We start from the raw sequence: 15,943 nt of genomic DNA, 5'->3' as shown, positions 1-15,943 counted from the left end.
ATCCTCCGAAGCTCACGGCGATGCTACCTTATCAGTTGGGAATGGTAACGGAAAAGGAAAGATTCGAACCCCCTGTAGACTGTGAAGGCAATCATCCCCTTCACCTTTGTCCGCTCATAGATAAAGCCTCCAGTTTTTTGGCAAGTCTTACAGCTCCTTCACCCCAACTACCCGTTGGATATCGACGTCTCTCTACAGCTGTAGATCGTCCCCCTGCTGACAAAGAGATTGCTTCAAATTCTTCTCTTGTCCAGGCCCCTCTTCCCGAACCTGGCTGCCCCCAGCCTGTTCCAAACCAACCATTGGTCGGAAAGAGTGTCGACTCGAGTCCGTCGCTCGCTCACTCTATTTCGGAAGAGAATCACGCCCATGTTCTTCTCATCTCTTCAGATTCTCTTGAGTCCCGAAATGACTCTCCTAACCCAGCTGCTCCTGAAGGTTCCCCTTCGATTCCTTTAGCACATGGGGGCAATCATACGATTCCCCCACCAAGTAGTTTGGTCACTTCCTTTAATTGGAATCGCCTGATCACCAGTCGCCTTCCATCCCATATGCCTTTCCAGATCACAGTACATGCTTGTGCTAAAGCAGTACCTGGCACTGTTTTGGATGAAGGGGCATCTGTCAGTCTTATGTCGTACACTACTTGGCAAGCCTTCGGTTCCCTGCAGCTTGGGCCAGTCACTCAGAATCTGTTGGCCTTCGACGGAGGAGCCTATCCATCTCTAGGAGTTCTCCCGAAGTTCCCTATTACTTTGGGAGGCAAAACTGTCTATATAGACGTCTTGGTTACCCAAGGTGTTTTAGACTTTAGTCTTCTCCTTGGTCGCGACTATGTTTATGCTATGGGGGCCCTTGTCTCTTCACTTTTCCGTGTGGTTTGCTTTCCACACGATGGAAGAATTGTGACTATCGATCAATTGTCATTCGTTACTCCCCCGATGCCTCCTGCGCAGTTGTCGTCCTCTCCTAGTTTTTATCCACCAGTTGTATCTGCCCCATCGCAGATCAACTACGTGGCCACCTATCCCATGCCTGAATCCAGTGATGTCGCCATCGTGCATAGTGTCCTGGGGGCATTGGGCCCTGACTTCCAAGATGTTTCCCTTTCACCGGGAGTGGAAATGTTGGAAGTCCCGACTTCATGTTCTTTATGATGAAGTTCGGATGGAGCTTAGTTCCTTTCTTGTGTCAAGCTCCTTAAAAAATGAAACTAGGTTTGGTGGAGCATAGTTCCTTTCCGGTGTCAAGCTCCTTAAAAAATGAAACTAGGTTTGGTCCAAGGATAGTTTTGATCTTGTGGTGACCTCGTTAACAAATGAAACAAGGGTTATGAGGATAGTTCTTTTCCTAGGTCAACCTCATTATTCTTGGGGGGCATGTACCTCATTTTGTGTCATTATGCCTGGGGGCATGCGAACTTATAACAAGCATAGTTTTTCGTTTCAAGCTTGTGTAAACATGAAACAGAATCCAAGAAAAGTTCTCCATGGTTCAAGCTTGTGTAAAAATGAACCCAAACTCGATTTACATCTTGTGATTGCCATTTTTATCTGCTAAATTCTGCTAGATGAGCCTTGGTTGTTTCATTCCATTGCCACCATCTCTTTGGCCGATCATATGCTTTCACTTGGTTGTTTTTCCTTTCCTGAGGAACCGCAGCGATGAGTGGTTTTCTTAGCCAACCTCTTGACCATTACATGTTTTGAGTAGTTCCACCATTGACGGAACCAGTTGTCATCCTTTATACCACTCGTTCCTCTAGGATGAGTCACCTTTAAGCTCTTTTCTGACTCATAAAATATGAAAATATTGCCGAGTATTTTCCCTTTTTGACTCGTTAAAGAAAATAAAAATGGAGGTCTTCTTTCAGCTCTTTTCCAACCGTCTAAAGATGAAAAGATTGCCGAGTTCCCTCTTGACTCGTTAAATGTAAATAAGAGGCGGTCGTCTTTAAACTCTTTTCCGACCGTGTAAAAAATGAAAAGATCGTCGGACCATTGTCGTTTGAGGTTCGTTAATGGTCATGAAACGACGTGATATCGATCACTTTTTTACTTTTTCGGGTCGAAGTCACTACTTACGAAAAGTACTCCTCGATCATACTGGTCGAGCGGTTCTTTTGGGCATTGTTTTATACTTTTTCGGGCTCGAGAGACACAACTTTATGAAAAAGGACCCCCCTAGAGTTTACTTTTCTACTATCTTTTCAAACTCTCTAAACATGAAAAGACGCCGAGTTCTTCCATTATCAGACTCGTTAAACTTTAATGACGTCGGATTCTGTCAAAATGATGCCTTCCAAGCATATGCTATCCCCATCAAGCTTGTCATCAAAAAATAATCGGGGTACTCACCAGAAATGGTGGGGAAAATGGAATCATAATCATTGTCGTTTCTGCAGTATATCGCTCTTGAACATGGCACTTGTCTCCATTCGTGTCTGGGTGGGCACCTCTCATCTTGTTTTACACTGGCCTCCATGGGTTTAGGTTATCCTGTTTGACTTTTCATCTGCTCATTGCCTTGTCACCATGACCCTTGATCATTTGAATATCAATACTGCCAAGCCCACTGTTGTGCCGCCAATATGTTCAAGAGAAGTTGACCTCTACAAGAATACTCAACCTTCCTCTGATACCTCACACAAAATGTCTTATCCTTCTCTGTCTCATGTCGATGATGTGGGAAACATTATGGCCCACCTTCGATCAAGGTCACTTCCTGTCGACTTCAGCTCATTATCCAGGAAGTTGACCTAGGGACTCCCTTTAGGTGCCTTAGACCCTGCATGCCTCAATGGTAGGTTCTTCGTGTTCGACGTGAGGTTTTCATCATTGGCCTCCGATCGAATGATTATTCGGGTGTTCGACGCCAGCTCATTGTTTCACATGCCGTAGATTGTACCTATAGTACCTTGAGGACCATTGTCATTATTGGTGGTCCCTCTCGCGTCTATTAAAAGTTTTCATCATTGACCGGTAATCAGACGATGTTCTTGCATGTTTGACCTCAAATCCTATATTCACATGCTTGGACTTGTACTTTGTTCGGGTCGAGTTGGAGCGCAAGACCCTAGGTTTTGTCTGTTGAAATACAGGCTGCGATTTTGTGGATTATTATGATCATTACATGACTCATTGATGGATGGTTGCGCCCATACCTGAGTCTTCATGGATGGCTGCGACCATACCTTTACTATCATCACAGTCTCATTAGCTGGGTGGCTGCGTCCATACCACAGACCTCTTTCATATGTCTTTTGGATGGCTGCGCCCATGCCTAGATTACATGTAATTGATTATCAGAGATATCAGTTGTACATACGTGCAGGTTCTTCCTAGTGGTGTTCCAGTTCAGCATGTTTCGTAAAGCATTTCACCCCTCCCACTCTCTCGGGCTTCATGCTTTAGGGGGCATCTGTTACATAGTAATTTGTCACTGTCTTCCTACCAGTCTTCCTACTGTGTCATGAGTCCAAATTAATCATGCTCATGCTCTCTAATGTTGCCAAATGACCCACTTTGCCAAAGTTTTACTATCATCGCGACCGTTGTCAAAATAAACGCGCTGATGGGCACTCCATAACAGACCGAATGCGCTACCAGCGCGGAAGTACACATGATTCCCGCATTGGTCGAATTTCATGAGACAACGCGTCTGTTATTCATATCTGATCACGCTGACATGACCTTCTTTGTTATTCAGCAGCGATGTCAGCGCTTCAGTGCGGTTATGGACCCGCACTGATCCAGTTTGGGTGAGTTTGTTCTAACAGCCGGCCTTCCAGATGACTCCAGACCTGGTTGTTGGCCTTGTAAATGTCGCCCTCCCTTCTCTGGCATGTCTGTTTCATCATTTGAGCCACCTTCCTCGGAGATAAGATCATCCTCCCACCATTCAAGGAGACTCCTTCTCCTATTTAAGCCTCTACCATTGCCATGAGCAGCTAGTTTTTGGAATTCATAGTGCTTGGAGTGTTGCTGCTAGTGTGTGAGTTTTATAGGTAGCTGGTGTGACAAGTGTGGAATTGCTAGGGATCTTAAGGAAGGTTGTGAAGTGTTTCTTTCTTGAGTAAACTTGTGTGAGAGAGAGTTTTTGTCTTGGGAGATCTACCTTCAAGGGTGAATGCTTGAGAGACTTGCTGGCTGGACCCTCTTGAGAAGGATGTGACGTCAGAACTATGGTTGTATTCTTCTTTGTTTATTAATAATAGATGACTATCATTATGGTTCCACTCTTAATGTCTTTATGATGATGTTTGAGTTATATCCTTTCTGACTGATATATAGTTACATCTACTGGATTTTATGCTTGTGTTTGTATCATTCTTTGCATGTGCAGGTGTCCATGCACGAGGATCGTGAGGATTGTGACCAGCTGGAGCAAAGGAACAGGAGATTCAACTCTTCTATAAGTATTAGCGTTGGGATCCAGGTAGGCCTTCATCATTGGTCTTTTATTTGTAATTAGGAACCTGCGTGTTAACGTTGTTTGATTGTTGCTAGACCTTGTTTGGACTAGTAGGGATCGCCTATGTCTGCAGAGGGGATTTACCTCGACAACACCTCCAGATGATACCAGCGACAGGTTTTATTTCCATGTGAAAGGTGGGTTGGTAATCGAGTTTTGTTTTCACGTGTGCTCGAAGGATGGCCTTGGGTCATTTGCAGGGTTGCCGATTTTCGTCTTCTCTCCATCCCCACTCGGTAGCGCATGAGCGGTAATGTTGGCCACGCTCGTCTTGGGAGGCATATGTGAACAATTCCCCTTCTGCTCTCCAAGTTCTTGGAGCTATATGGGCTATTGTGGTGTGGGTCCCTGGCTCGTCCTGGTCCTCGCGTGCCCCTCCAGATGATACCAACGACAGGTTTTCTTTCCGTGTGAAAAGTGGGTTGGTAATCAAGTTGTGTTTTCAGGTTTGCCTGAACGATGGCCTTGGGTCATTTGTAGGGCCGCTGATTTTCATCTTCTCTCCATCCCCACTTGGTAGGGCAAGAGCGGTAATGTTGTCCATGCTCATCCTGGGAGGCATACGTGAACAATTCCCCTTCCGCTCTCCAAGTTGTTAGAGCTGTATGGGCTATTGTGGTCTGGCTCCCTGGCTCATGGTGGAAGGGTTTTGGTTGTAAACCACCTACCCTCCCTCTTGCTTGCTTTATCCGTCGGGCGATGTGAGGCGTTGTTCTCCTTGTTGTAAAGTCAAGGGTTGGCATTCCTTTCAAAGTGCACATTGTTCGTGGTTGTGTTGGCTTTGAGGTTTTCATAGATGTGTTGGCCCATATGTTTGATCGAGGGGTCGGATTTTCTCTTGCATCTTGCATGCGTGGCAGGCTTTTGCGGTTGGAAATATTAAGTCACAACGTTTATGGGCATTTGTTGTTTGAATTGTGTATGTGCCCCTGGTCCAACGGGAAGCTTACTATGTCAATGGTGGGGGCTATCTGGAAGAAGGATTTCGGGGTGGAACACTTCGACCTCCCTCCATTGCATGGAGGTGGCCGTAGGGGAAAAGTATTCATTGTCCAGTCGGTAAAGTTGTGGGAAATCTCCTAGGTTGCTTGTACGTAGGGTGCGAGGGGTGCGGGGCTGCCCGATCCCTCCTCCTGTTTGGATATGTTGTTGTATTATGTAGCGAGCTTCTTGATTTACAATTACTTCCTTCCTTTGCCTTCGCATCGTGGCTACCACAGGCGGTCAAGTGATCGAGGTCCATCGTTTCTACTATCGTGGGTGGACTCCTAGGTGGCCTCGGTGCATGGCGTGGAGGGTCGGGGGGCACATTTCTAAGAGAGGTTGTGAGCTCGGTTGGTCTTTTTGTTTTTTTTCCTTCCGTTTCCTTTGCATTGAGGTTGCCGCAGGCGATCATGCGATCGAGGTCCATCGTTGCTGCTGTCTAGGTGGACTCCTAGGTGGCCTCTCTGCGGGGAGGGTTGGGGGGCACTTGTTGTTTCAATTGTGTATGCGCTCGTGGTCCAATGGGGAGGAGGCTTGCTACATAGATGGTGGTGGCTATTTGGAAGAAGGATTTCGAGGTGGAACACTTCGACCTCCCTCCTTTGCATGGAGGTGGCCGTAGGGGAAAATTATTCATCGTCCAGTCGGTAAAGCTGTGGGAAATCTCCTAGGTTGCCTGTATGTAGGGTGCGTGGGGTGTGGAGCTGCCCGATCCCTCCTCCTGTTCGGATATGTGTTCTTGTATTGTGTAGCGACCCTCTTGATTTGCATTTACTTCCTTCCTTTGCCTTCGCATCATGGTTGCCACAGGCGGTCAAGTGATTGAGGTCCACCGTTTCTGCTGGTGCGGGTGGACTCCTAGGTGGCCTCGGTGCGTGGCGTGGAGGGTCGGGGGGCATTTCTAAGAGAGGTTGTTGGCTTGGTTGGTCTTGTTGTTTTGTTTCCTTCCGTTTCCTTTGCATTGAGGCTGCCGTAGGCGATCATGTGATCGAGGTCCATCGTTGCTGCTGTCCAGGTGGACTCCTAGGTGGCCTCTTTGCGGGGAGGGTTGGGGGGCACTTGTTTTTTCAAATGTGTATGCACTCGTGGTCCAATGGGGAGGAGGCTTGCTACTATAGTCATCGACGGTGGGGGCTATCTGGAGGAAGGATTTCGAGGTGGAATGCTTCGACCTCCCTCATTTGCATGGAGGTGGCCATAGGGGAAAATTATTCATCGTCTGGTCGGTAAAGCTTTGGGAAATCTCCTAGGTTTCCTATATGTAGGGTGCGTGGGGTGTGGATCTGCCCAATCCCTCCTCCTCCTGTTTGGATATGTGTTCTTGTATTATGTAGCGACCCTCTTCATTTGCATTTACTTCCTTCCTTTGCCCTCGCATCGTGGTTGTCGCAGGAGGTCAAGTGATCGAGGTCCACCGTTGCTACTGTCGCGGGTGGACTCCTAGGTGGCCTCGGTGCGTGGCGTGGAGGGTCGGGGGGGCATTTCTGAGAGAGGTTGTGGGCTCGGTTGGTCTTGTTTTATTTCCTTTCATTTCCTCTCTGGATTGAGGCTTCCGCAGGCAATCATGCGATTGAGGTCCATCATTGCTGTTGTCCAGGTGGACTCCTAGGTGGCCCCTGTGTGGGGAGGGGAGCGGTGGGTTGGGGGGCATTTCTAAGGGAGGTTGCGGCCTCGGTTTGTCTTGTATGATTTCCTTCCCTTGCCTTTGTGTCGAGGCTGCCACAGGCGATCATCCGATCAAGGTCCATTGTTGCTGCTGTCTGGGTGGACTACTAGGTGGCATCGGTGCGGGGTGGGGAGGTTTGTATGGCCTCTTTATGATAGGATTTGTTCGGTCGGTCGTCCTCTTTTTATTTCCTTCCTTTTCCTTCTCATCGAGGCTGCCACAGGCAGTCGGGAGATCAAGGTCCATTGTTGGTGCTGTCCGGGTGGATTCCTAGGTGGCCTCGATGCGGGGGCGGGGAGGGTTGTGGCTCATTTGTAATATAGAGGTTGTGTGGTTGGTCGTTCTCCATTTGTTTCCTTTGCATCGAGGTTGCCGCAGGCGATCGGGTGATCGAAGTCTATCGTTGCTGTTGTCCGGGTGGACTCCTAGGTGCCCTCGGTGTGGGGCGTGGAGGCCTTTGGAGGCATTTCTAAGGGAGTCGGTGAGTGATCGCTCGTTTTCTTGTTGGTTGGGCCATGGCTGCAAACTCCGGAGTGGCCTTGGTGCGTTGTGGCTTGGCAGGTCTTCCCATTTGTTCACCATGTCCTTGGCATGTTGCGTGTGCTTCCTTCTCGGGATGCAAGAGGTGCAAGGCATAAAATTTTTACATTATATTTTGACGTCTCTTTGACTTGATGGGTGTTCAGACTAGCTCTCGGTAAGAGAGTGCCTGGAATGCCCTTTGAAGCGGAGGGTGCTACCTGGTTGATCCTGCCAGTAGTCATATGCTTGTCTCAAAAATTAAGCCATGCACGTCTAAGTATGAACTAATTCAGACTGTGAAACTGCGGATGGCTCATTAAATCAGTTATAGTTTTTTTGATGGTACCATACTACTCGGATAACCGTAGTAATTCTAGAGCTAATACATGCACCAAGTCCAGACTCTTTGGAAGGGATGCATTTTTTAGATACAAGGCCGGTGCAGGCTTGCCCGCTTCTTTGATGAATCATGATAACTCGACGGATCGCACAGCCCTTGTGCTGGCGATGCTTCATTTAAATTTCTGCCCTATCAACTTTTGATGGTAGGATAGAGGCCTACCATGGTGGTGACGGGTGACGGAGAATTAGGGTTCGATTCCGGAGAGGGAGCCTAAGAAAAGGCTACCACCTCCAAGGAAGGTAGCAGGCGCGCAAATTACCCAATCCTAACATGGGGAGGTAGTGACAATAAATAACAATACTGGGCTCATCGAGTCTGGTAATTGGAATGAGTACAATCTAAATCCCTTAATGAGGATCCATTGGAGGGAAAGTCTGGTGCCAGAAGCCACAGTAATTCCAGCTCCAATAGCGTGTATTTAAGTTGTTGCAGTTAAAAAGCTCGTAGTTCGATCTTGGGTCGTAAGGGTCGATCCGCCTACTCGGTGTACACCTGCCCTTCCATCCCTTTTGTCGGCGGCGTGCTCCTGGCCTTAATTGGCTGGGTCGCAGTTCCGTTGTTGTTACTTTGAAAAAATTAGAGTGCTCAAAGCAAGCTTATGCTCTGAATACATTAGCATGGAATAACATGATAGGAGTCTGGTCCTATTGTGTTTGCCTTCAGGACCGGAGAAATGATTAATAGGGATTGTCGGGGGCATTCGTATTTCATTGTCAGAGGTGAAATTCTTGGATTTATGAAAGACAGACCACTGGGAAAAGCATTTGCCAAGGATGTTTTCATTAATCAAGAACGAAAGTTGGGGGCTCGAAGACGATCAAATATCGTCCTAGTCTCAACCATAAACGATGCCGACCAGGGATCGGTGGATGTTGCTCTAAGGACTCCGCCAGCACCTTATGATTGACAAATTGAGAGCTCTTTCTTGATTCTATGGGTGGTGGTGCATGGCCTTTCTTAGTTGGTGGAGTGATTTGTCTGGTTAATTCTGATAACGAACGAGACCTCATCCTGCTAACTAGCTACGCGGAGGTTCACCTTCACGGCCAGCTTCTTAGAGGGACTATGGCCGTTTAGGCCATGGAAGTTTGAGGCAATAATAGGTCTGTGATGCCCTTAGATGTTTCGGGCTGCACGCGCGCTACACTGATGCAGCCAACGAGTTTTTATTCCTGGTTTGAGAGGATCGGGAAATCTTCTCAAATTGCATCGTGATGGGGATAGACCATTGCAATTATTGGTCTTCAACGAGGAATTCCTAGTAAGCGTGTGTCATCAACTCGTGTTGACTACGTCCCTGCCCTTTGTACACACCACCCGTCGCTCCTACCGATTGAATGATCTGGTGAAGTGTTCAGATTGCGTCGACGATGGTGGTTCACCGCCATCGATGTCATGAGAAGTTCATTAAACCTTATCATTTAGAGGAAGGAGAAGTCGTAACAAGGTTACCGTAGGTGAACCTGCGGTAGGATCATTGATAGCAAGGGTTTTCCTTTTTGGTTCGGGTTGGTTGGGTTTCGATTGCAATGTGGGACTTTGTGGTGCATCTCTAGGGGAGCGGGTTTGGTGTTTGGCAGGAACATTGTTGGTTGCTTGTCTCGAGGTAACTACACTTGTTTTTTCGTGTGTGCTTGCAAGCCATGCTTGTGCTTTTTCCACCCATCCTTTGTTTTTCTTCCCCCCAATGTGTTTCTGCAAGGGGTCTGGAAGCTTGTTTCTTGGGAGCCCTTCCGACGATCTGTTCGGCCGGACATGGTTGCTGCAGAGTTGAGGTGCTTGGTAAATACGATGGATAAATTCGGACTCATTCATAGCGACGGTGCTCGGTCTTTTGTTTGTTGGAAGGCATGGGCCAAGGGTGCAGGCTTCCATAGTTGGTTCTCTCGAAAAGGCGGTTGCAGTTGATGTGTTGCTTGGGTGAGCTTTTTCGTTGGTGGTTGGGTCGAGGGAGTGGTTGCGCGCGCGCTTGGTAGCTCAAACCTTCCGTGAGGTGAGATTGTCGGGGTGCGGTCAAGTATGGGATGGATGAAGAGGCGTTCAACCCGTTGGGCTGGACACCCTAGTCCCTCCCGACCGATAGGCATGAGGGTGGAAATCTTATCTCGTGCCTTTGACATCGAGGGAATTCCTCATCCTCTCATGACCCACTCCCCTTTTGAGGGAAAAAGAAGTAGCGGGTCGTGTCTTTGTTCCTCCCTTTGGATTGTGGGTTTTTTGCGGGACTTGTGTCATTTCTTTGTTTCGTGGTGTGCGCTTTGTGAACATCCCTCTCTCTAGTGGCCTTGCACCATCGATGTATTTGTGGCCCGCGGCTTTCTCTAGTGTTGAGCGTTGGCCAGTGACAACTCCTCTTTGGAGTTTGATTATTTGACCCCCGTTGACTCTCTCACTGGAAAGGTTGTCGGGTGTTTTGTACATGGAGGGGTGCAAGAGCGGGCTGGGTTTGTGTTATTGGCAGCGGTCTATTTGTTGTTTGAAGCCTTGTGCCACTGGGTTGGGGGGTGTGTGCCTCTTAGTGACGTGCTCCAGACACGGGTCTCATCGTGGCCCTTGTCTTTTCTATTGGTCAGTTTTAGGTTGTGATTTATTTTCTTGGTTGTTTGCTATGTTGTAAAGCTGGAAAGGGTGTTGTGCTGAATGCATGTGGGAGGGTGTGAAGAGGTGGGACGCTTTTTTGATTGGGTGCCTTGCTTGATTTCTTTTTGGTTAGCGGACATCTACTCGGTGTTCTATTAAGCTTCTCTCTTTACTTGGAATCTTTATTTCTTTGGTGTTGTTTTCTTCCCTTCTTCCTTTTGCCCCTAAGCTTTACGGAGGAGAGGTGGGATTGTTGTGGATTGGTGTTCGGGAAGGAGGAGAGGTGGGATTGTTGTGGATTGGTGTTCGAGAAGGACGAAAAGCAGTGCGAGTTCCCAGGGTGGCCACCCTAGTCCTTCTTGATCATCGTCCCCTATAGTTCCCCCCTTTTTCCGAAGGCGCGGGGTTTGGGAAGCTTGTTCTCTATTTGAGCATCCCCTTGTGAGCCGGTAGCCACATTTGATATCTCTTGCTTTCTTGTTATTTTCTTCCCTTCTTGCTTTTGGCCCCTTGGCTTTACGGAGAAAAGGTGGGATTATTGTGGATTGGTGTTCAAGAAGGACGAAAAGCAGTGCGAGTTCCGAGGGTGGCTACCCTAGTCCTTCTCGATCTCTGTCCCCTACAATTCCCCCCCCCCTTTTGTGAAGGCACAGGGGTCGGGATGCTTATTCTCTGTTTGAGCCTCCCCCTGTGAGCTGGTGGATGCGTTTGATATCTCTCTTTCTTTCATGTTGTTTTCTTCCCTTCTTCCTTTCGGCCCCTAGCTTTACAGAGAAAAGGTGGGATTGTTGTGGATTGGTGTTCGAGAAGGACGAAAAGCAGTGCGCGTTCCCAGGGTGGCCACCCTAGTCCTTCTTGATCACCATCCCCTGCAGTTCCCCCCTTTTTGCGAAGGCACGGGGTTGGGGAAGCTTGTTCTCTATTTGAAGCCTCCCTTTGTGAGCCAGTAGCCACGGTTGATATATCCCTTTCTCTCTTGATGTTTTCTTCCCTTCTTCCTCGTGGCCCCTAGCATTATGGAAAAAAGGTGGGATTGTTGTGGATTGGTGTTCCAGAAGGACGAAACGCAGTGCGAGCTCCCGGGGTGGCCACCCTAGTCCTTCTTGATTGTCGTCCCCTTCAGTTCCCCCCTTCAGTTCCTGAAGGCACGGGGCTTTGGGAGGCTTGTGCCTTGTTTGTGCTTTGTTTTCTACCCTTTTCTTCCTTTCGGTCCCTAACTCTAAGGAGAAAAGGGGGAATCGTTGTGGGCTGGTGTCGGGGAAGGGCTAAAAGCAGTGCGAGCTCCCGGGATGGCCACCCTATTCCTTCTCGATCGCTGTTCCAAGCATTTCCCCCCTTTTTGCGAGGGCGTGGGGCTGGGCTAGATTGTCCTCTATTCAAGCCTCCCCCTATGAGGGGGTTAGACACCTTTGTTTCTCTTTCTCTCATGCGTTTTTCCTCCTTTTGCCCCTTGGCCTTACATTTGTTGTGGGGGGTGCCCCTATTCAGTTTTGTGGCCGATTTTTCGATAATACACATGGAAACAACTCTCGGCAATGGATATCTCGGCCCTTGTTACGATGAAGAACTTAGCGAAATGCGATACTTTGTGTGAACTGCAGAATCTCATGAATCATCGAGTTTTTGAATGCAATTTGCGCCCGAGGCCACGGTCGAGGGCACGTCTGTCTGGGCGTCGCATCCCATTCAAACGCGATCCATGCAATATGCTAGGGAACAACAGAGCTGGTCATCCATGCCCCATGCAGTTCGGTCGGCTGAAATACCTCAAGCGATGTTTTGTGGCGTGCGTCGGTGAGCGGTGATCTTGTCCCCTTGGATGGGCAGTCGGCGTTAACTGATGTGGGCTTTGTGTGGCATCGCTCAAAGTTGCTTTGCTCTCTCTTGTCCTCCCATAGGGTAGGGCAGATTTAGCTCCAACTTTGCGACCCCAGCTCAAGCGAGAACACCAGTTGAGTTTAAGCATATAATTAAGCGGAGGAAAATAAACTTACAAAGATTCCCCTAGTAGCGGCGAGCGAACCGGGAAGAGCCCAGCATGAAAATTGGGCGATGGCGCTGCCTGAATTGTAGTCTATAGAATCGTCCTCAGCGGCGGACCTGGGCCAATTCCCTTGGAAGGGGGCGCCTGAGAGGGTGACAGCCCCGTCGGCCTGGGACCCTGCCGCATCACGAGGCATTGTCGACGAGTCAGGTTGTTTGGGAATGCAACCCTAATTGGGTGGTAAATTTCGTCCAAGGCTAAATATGAGCGAGAGACCGATAGCGAACAAGTAACATGAGGGAAAGATGAAAAGGAATTTGAAAAGAGAGTTAAAGAGTGCTTGAAATTTCCAGGAGGGAAGCGGATGGAGGCTGTCGATGCGTCTCGGTCGGATGCGGAATGGCTCAGGCTGGTCTGCCGCTCGACTTGAGGTGCAAAGCAACACGGGCTGCTGCATCGTCACAAGTGCGGGTGGATTACTACTTATCAGTTTGTTGCTGCGGTGGTCGAGGAACGAAGCGTGCACCCTTGTGGTGGGCCGTGTGCACCTGCACGCTCGTGGTGTTGGTTGGCGGGCTTTCCATTCGACCCGTCTTGAAACACGGACCAAGGAGTCTAACATGTGTGCGAGTCGGCGGGTTTAAAAACCTGCGAGGCGCAAGGAAGTTGACGGGCGAGATCCCCTCTCTGGGGGGGGTGCATCGTCGACCGACCTTGAGCTTATGCGAAGGGTTCGAGTGCGAGCACACCTGTTGGGACTCAAAAGATGGTGAATGATGCCTGAGCAGGGCGAAGCCAGAGGAAACTCTGGTGGAGGCTCGTAGTGATACTGATGTGCAAATCGTTTGTCTGACTTGGGTATAGGGGCGAAAGACTAATCGAACCATCCAGTAGCTGGTTTCCTCTGAAGTTTCCCTCTGGATAGCTGGAGCTCATGTGCGAGTTTTATCAGGTAAAGCAAATGATTAGAGGCATCGGGGGCGTAACGCCCTTGACCTATTCTCAAACTTTAAATAGGTAAGAGGGTGCGGCTGCTCCATTGAGCCGCGCCGTGGAATCGAGAGCTCCAAGTGGGTCATTTTTGGTAAGCAGAACTGGCGATAAGGGATGAATCGAAAGTCGAGTTACGGTGTCGAATTGCACGCTAACCTAGATCCCACAAAGGGTGTTGGTTGATTAAGACAGCAGGACGGTGGTCATGGAAGTCGAAATCCCCTAAGGAGTGTGTAACAACTCACCTGCCGAATCAACTAGCCCCGAAAATATATAGCGCTGAAGCACGCAACCTATACTCGACCGTCAGAGCAATTTCCTGGATCCAATGAGTAGGAGGACGCGGGGGTCGTTGAGAAACCTCGGGCGTGAGCTTGGGTGGATTGGCCCCCGGTGCAGATCTTAGTGGTAGTAGAAAATATTCAAATGAGAACTTTGAAGACTGAAGTGGGGAAAGGTTCCATGTGAACAACACTTGGACATGGGTTAGTCAATCCTAAGAGATGGGGAAGCCTTGTATCAAGGGGGCACTCTGCACGAGCATTGAAAGGGAATCAGGTTAATATTCCCGAACCGGGTCATGGCGTGGGCGACAACGTTAGGAAATCCGAAGATAGGGTCCAGCAGCTGGAAGAGAACCACACGTCTTACGGTGTCTGGTGCGCCCTAGGCAGCCCTTGAAAATCTGGAGGACCAAGTACCGTTCATGCCTGGTCGTACTCATAACCGCATCAGGTCTCCAAGGTGAACAGCCTCTGGTCAATAGAACAGTGTAGGTAAGGGAAGTCGGCAAAACGGATCCGTAACTTTGGGAAAAGGATTGGCTCTGAGGAAAGAGTCGTTAGTGCGGACACAACCGACCTTCCTAGAAGCCTAAGACTTTCTACTGACAAACAAGACAAATAAGAGCAATCCTTCCCTAAATATGCTTTTACAATATGAGAAATCAAGTGTTTAGATCCTACCTGTAATCCAACGCTGTTGTAGTAGTCCAGCTTCGTTGATCCGGATGAGCTCCTCCTTCCCTTCGAAACCTGCATTCACTAACAATCAAACGATTAAATAGCACCTGAATATCACATAAAATAAAACATATTTAACATATAGACCAAGGAGTATATGAAACAACTCATAAATAACAAATTGTTGAGAAGAATGGACTAATTTGTATTAAAAGGTAACAAAAGGAACCATTACAACCTGAGCCTTGGTGTTGTGCAAGCTCCTCCCAGGGTCCACAAGAGTTCTCCCTTTGATCAGCGGACTAATTTGTATTAAAAGGTAACAAAAGGAACCATTACAACCTGAGCCTTGGTGTTGTGCAAGCTCCTCCCAGGGTCCACAAGAGTTCTCCCTTACTCTGATCAGCTCACCCACCTCCCAATGGAAACAAGTAAAGATGGTAATCTCTCCTCACAAGCTTCTACAAGGAAATCCTAATTCCAGCAGCATCTACCCTTAGGAATGTTCAGCTTTCAACCTTCCCTCCCTTTGGCCCAATGCCTATACTTATAGTGCTCTAGAAGAAGTTATTCAGGTCCACCATCAATGGGATAAGCCCCTCTTTGGATGGGATAGCTCCCCTCTTGATGGGATAAGTTCCTCTTTGGTAGGGATACATGAACCATCTAGAGGCGCTTCATACACGTCAAACAAGCTTCTAGAAGACTCTAGAAATGACCACAAGTAACTTTTTTGGAGTGAAACTTGCGCCTTTTGACCTTTACAGGAGTACGCACCCACCCCTTTACATACAAAGCGTACAAGTACGCAAGTATTGTGAACTTGGGTTGCGTACACGCAGGTAAGGCTAAGAGAAACTGTGTACCCAGAGATATATAGATTTTTAATGACTTTCTCTCTTTCTTGAAGTTTGACATGAAGAGCAGAGGCATGAGACTTGCCAAGGAGGACAGTATGACAATGGATGGAGCCATACTAACTGCAAATAGTCATGGTGACATTTTTTAGTGTAACAGATTGCCCCCTAAAGTGCGAAGCCTGTAGTAGATTAGGGTTTTTATGATCTAGGAAGGGTGAAGTACTTTATCATTTCAAGGAGTATCTTGCGGAGGACCCGGTCAGAACCTGCAAATATTCAACACAAAATACATATATAAGATGATATCATCGCTGAGGCAGGCATTCCCATACTCAGATTGAAAACTTTAACTAACATTCTAACTACTGCTCTGATACAAGAATGATTTTGCAATACATCACAATCATAGACTTTTGTAGACACAGTATGGATGCAGCCATCTGTTTATGATTAGTCTACTATATAATGAATACAAAACTCCTCGCAGCCTGGATGGTGGAAACTAGATCCAGGGTC

The 15,943-nt window shown here is 48.1% G+C and overlaps 1 non-coding gene and 2 pseudogenes across 1 annotated transcript; all 3 read left to right on the top strand.

Annotated features, from left to right (window-relative positions):
* The first annotated feature begins 7,860 nt into the window (after positions 1-7,860).
* LOC149251115 (18S ribosomal RNA) lies at positions 7,861-9,528 on the top strand (annotated as a pseudogene).
* A 2,624-nt stretch (positions 9,529-12,152) lies between these two features.
* Positions 12,153-12,306, top strand: LOC149251114 (5.8S ribosomal RNA). Its single transcript, XR_016267310.1, has one exon. It is a non-coding gene; the product is annotated as a 5.8S ribosomal RNA (ribosomal RNA).
* Positions 12,307-12,576: 270 nt separating this feature from the next.
* LOC149251113 (25S ribosomal RNA) lies at positions 12,577-14,366 on the top strand (annotated as a pseudogene).
* The last annotated feature ends 1,577 nt before the right edge of the window (positions 14,367-15,943 follow it).

This window comes from Pinus tabuliformis, chromosome 7 (assembly GCF_031772625.1).
Source record: "Pinus tabuliformis cultivar Carrire ecotype Pingquan chromosome 7, CPIR1, whole genome shotgun sequence".
Taxonomy (NCBI): domain Eukaryota; kingdom Viridiplantae; phylum Streptophyta; class Pinopsida; order Pinales; family Pinaceae; genus Pinus; species Pinus tabuliformis.
The sequence above is the reverse complement of the archived record's forward strand: the minus strand, read 5'-3'. Positions and strand labels throughout refer to the sequence as shown.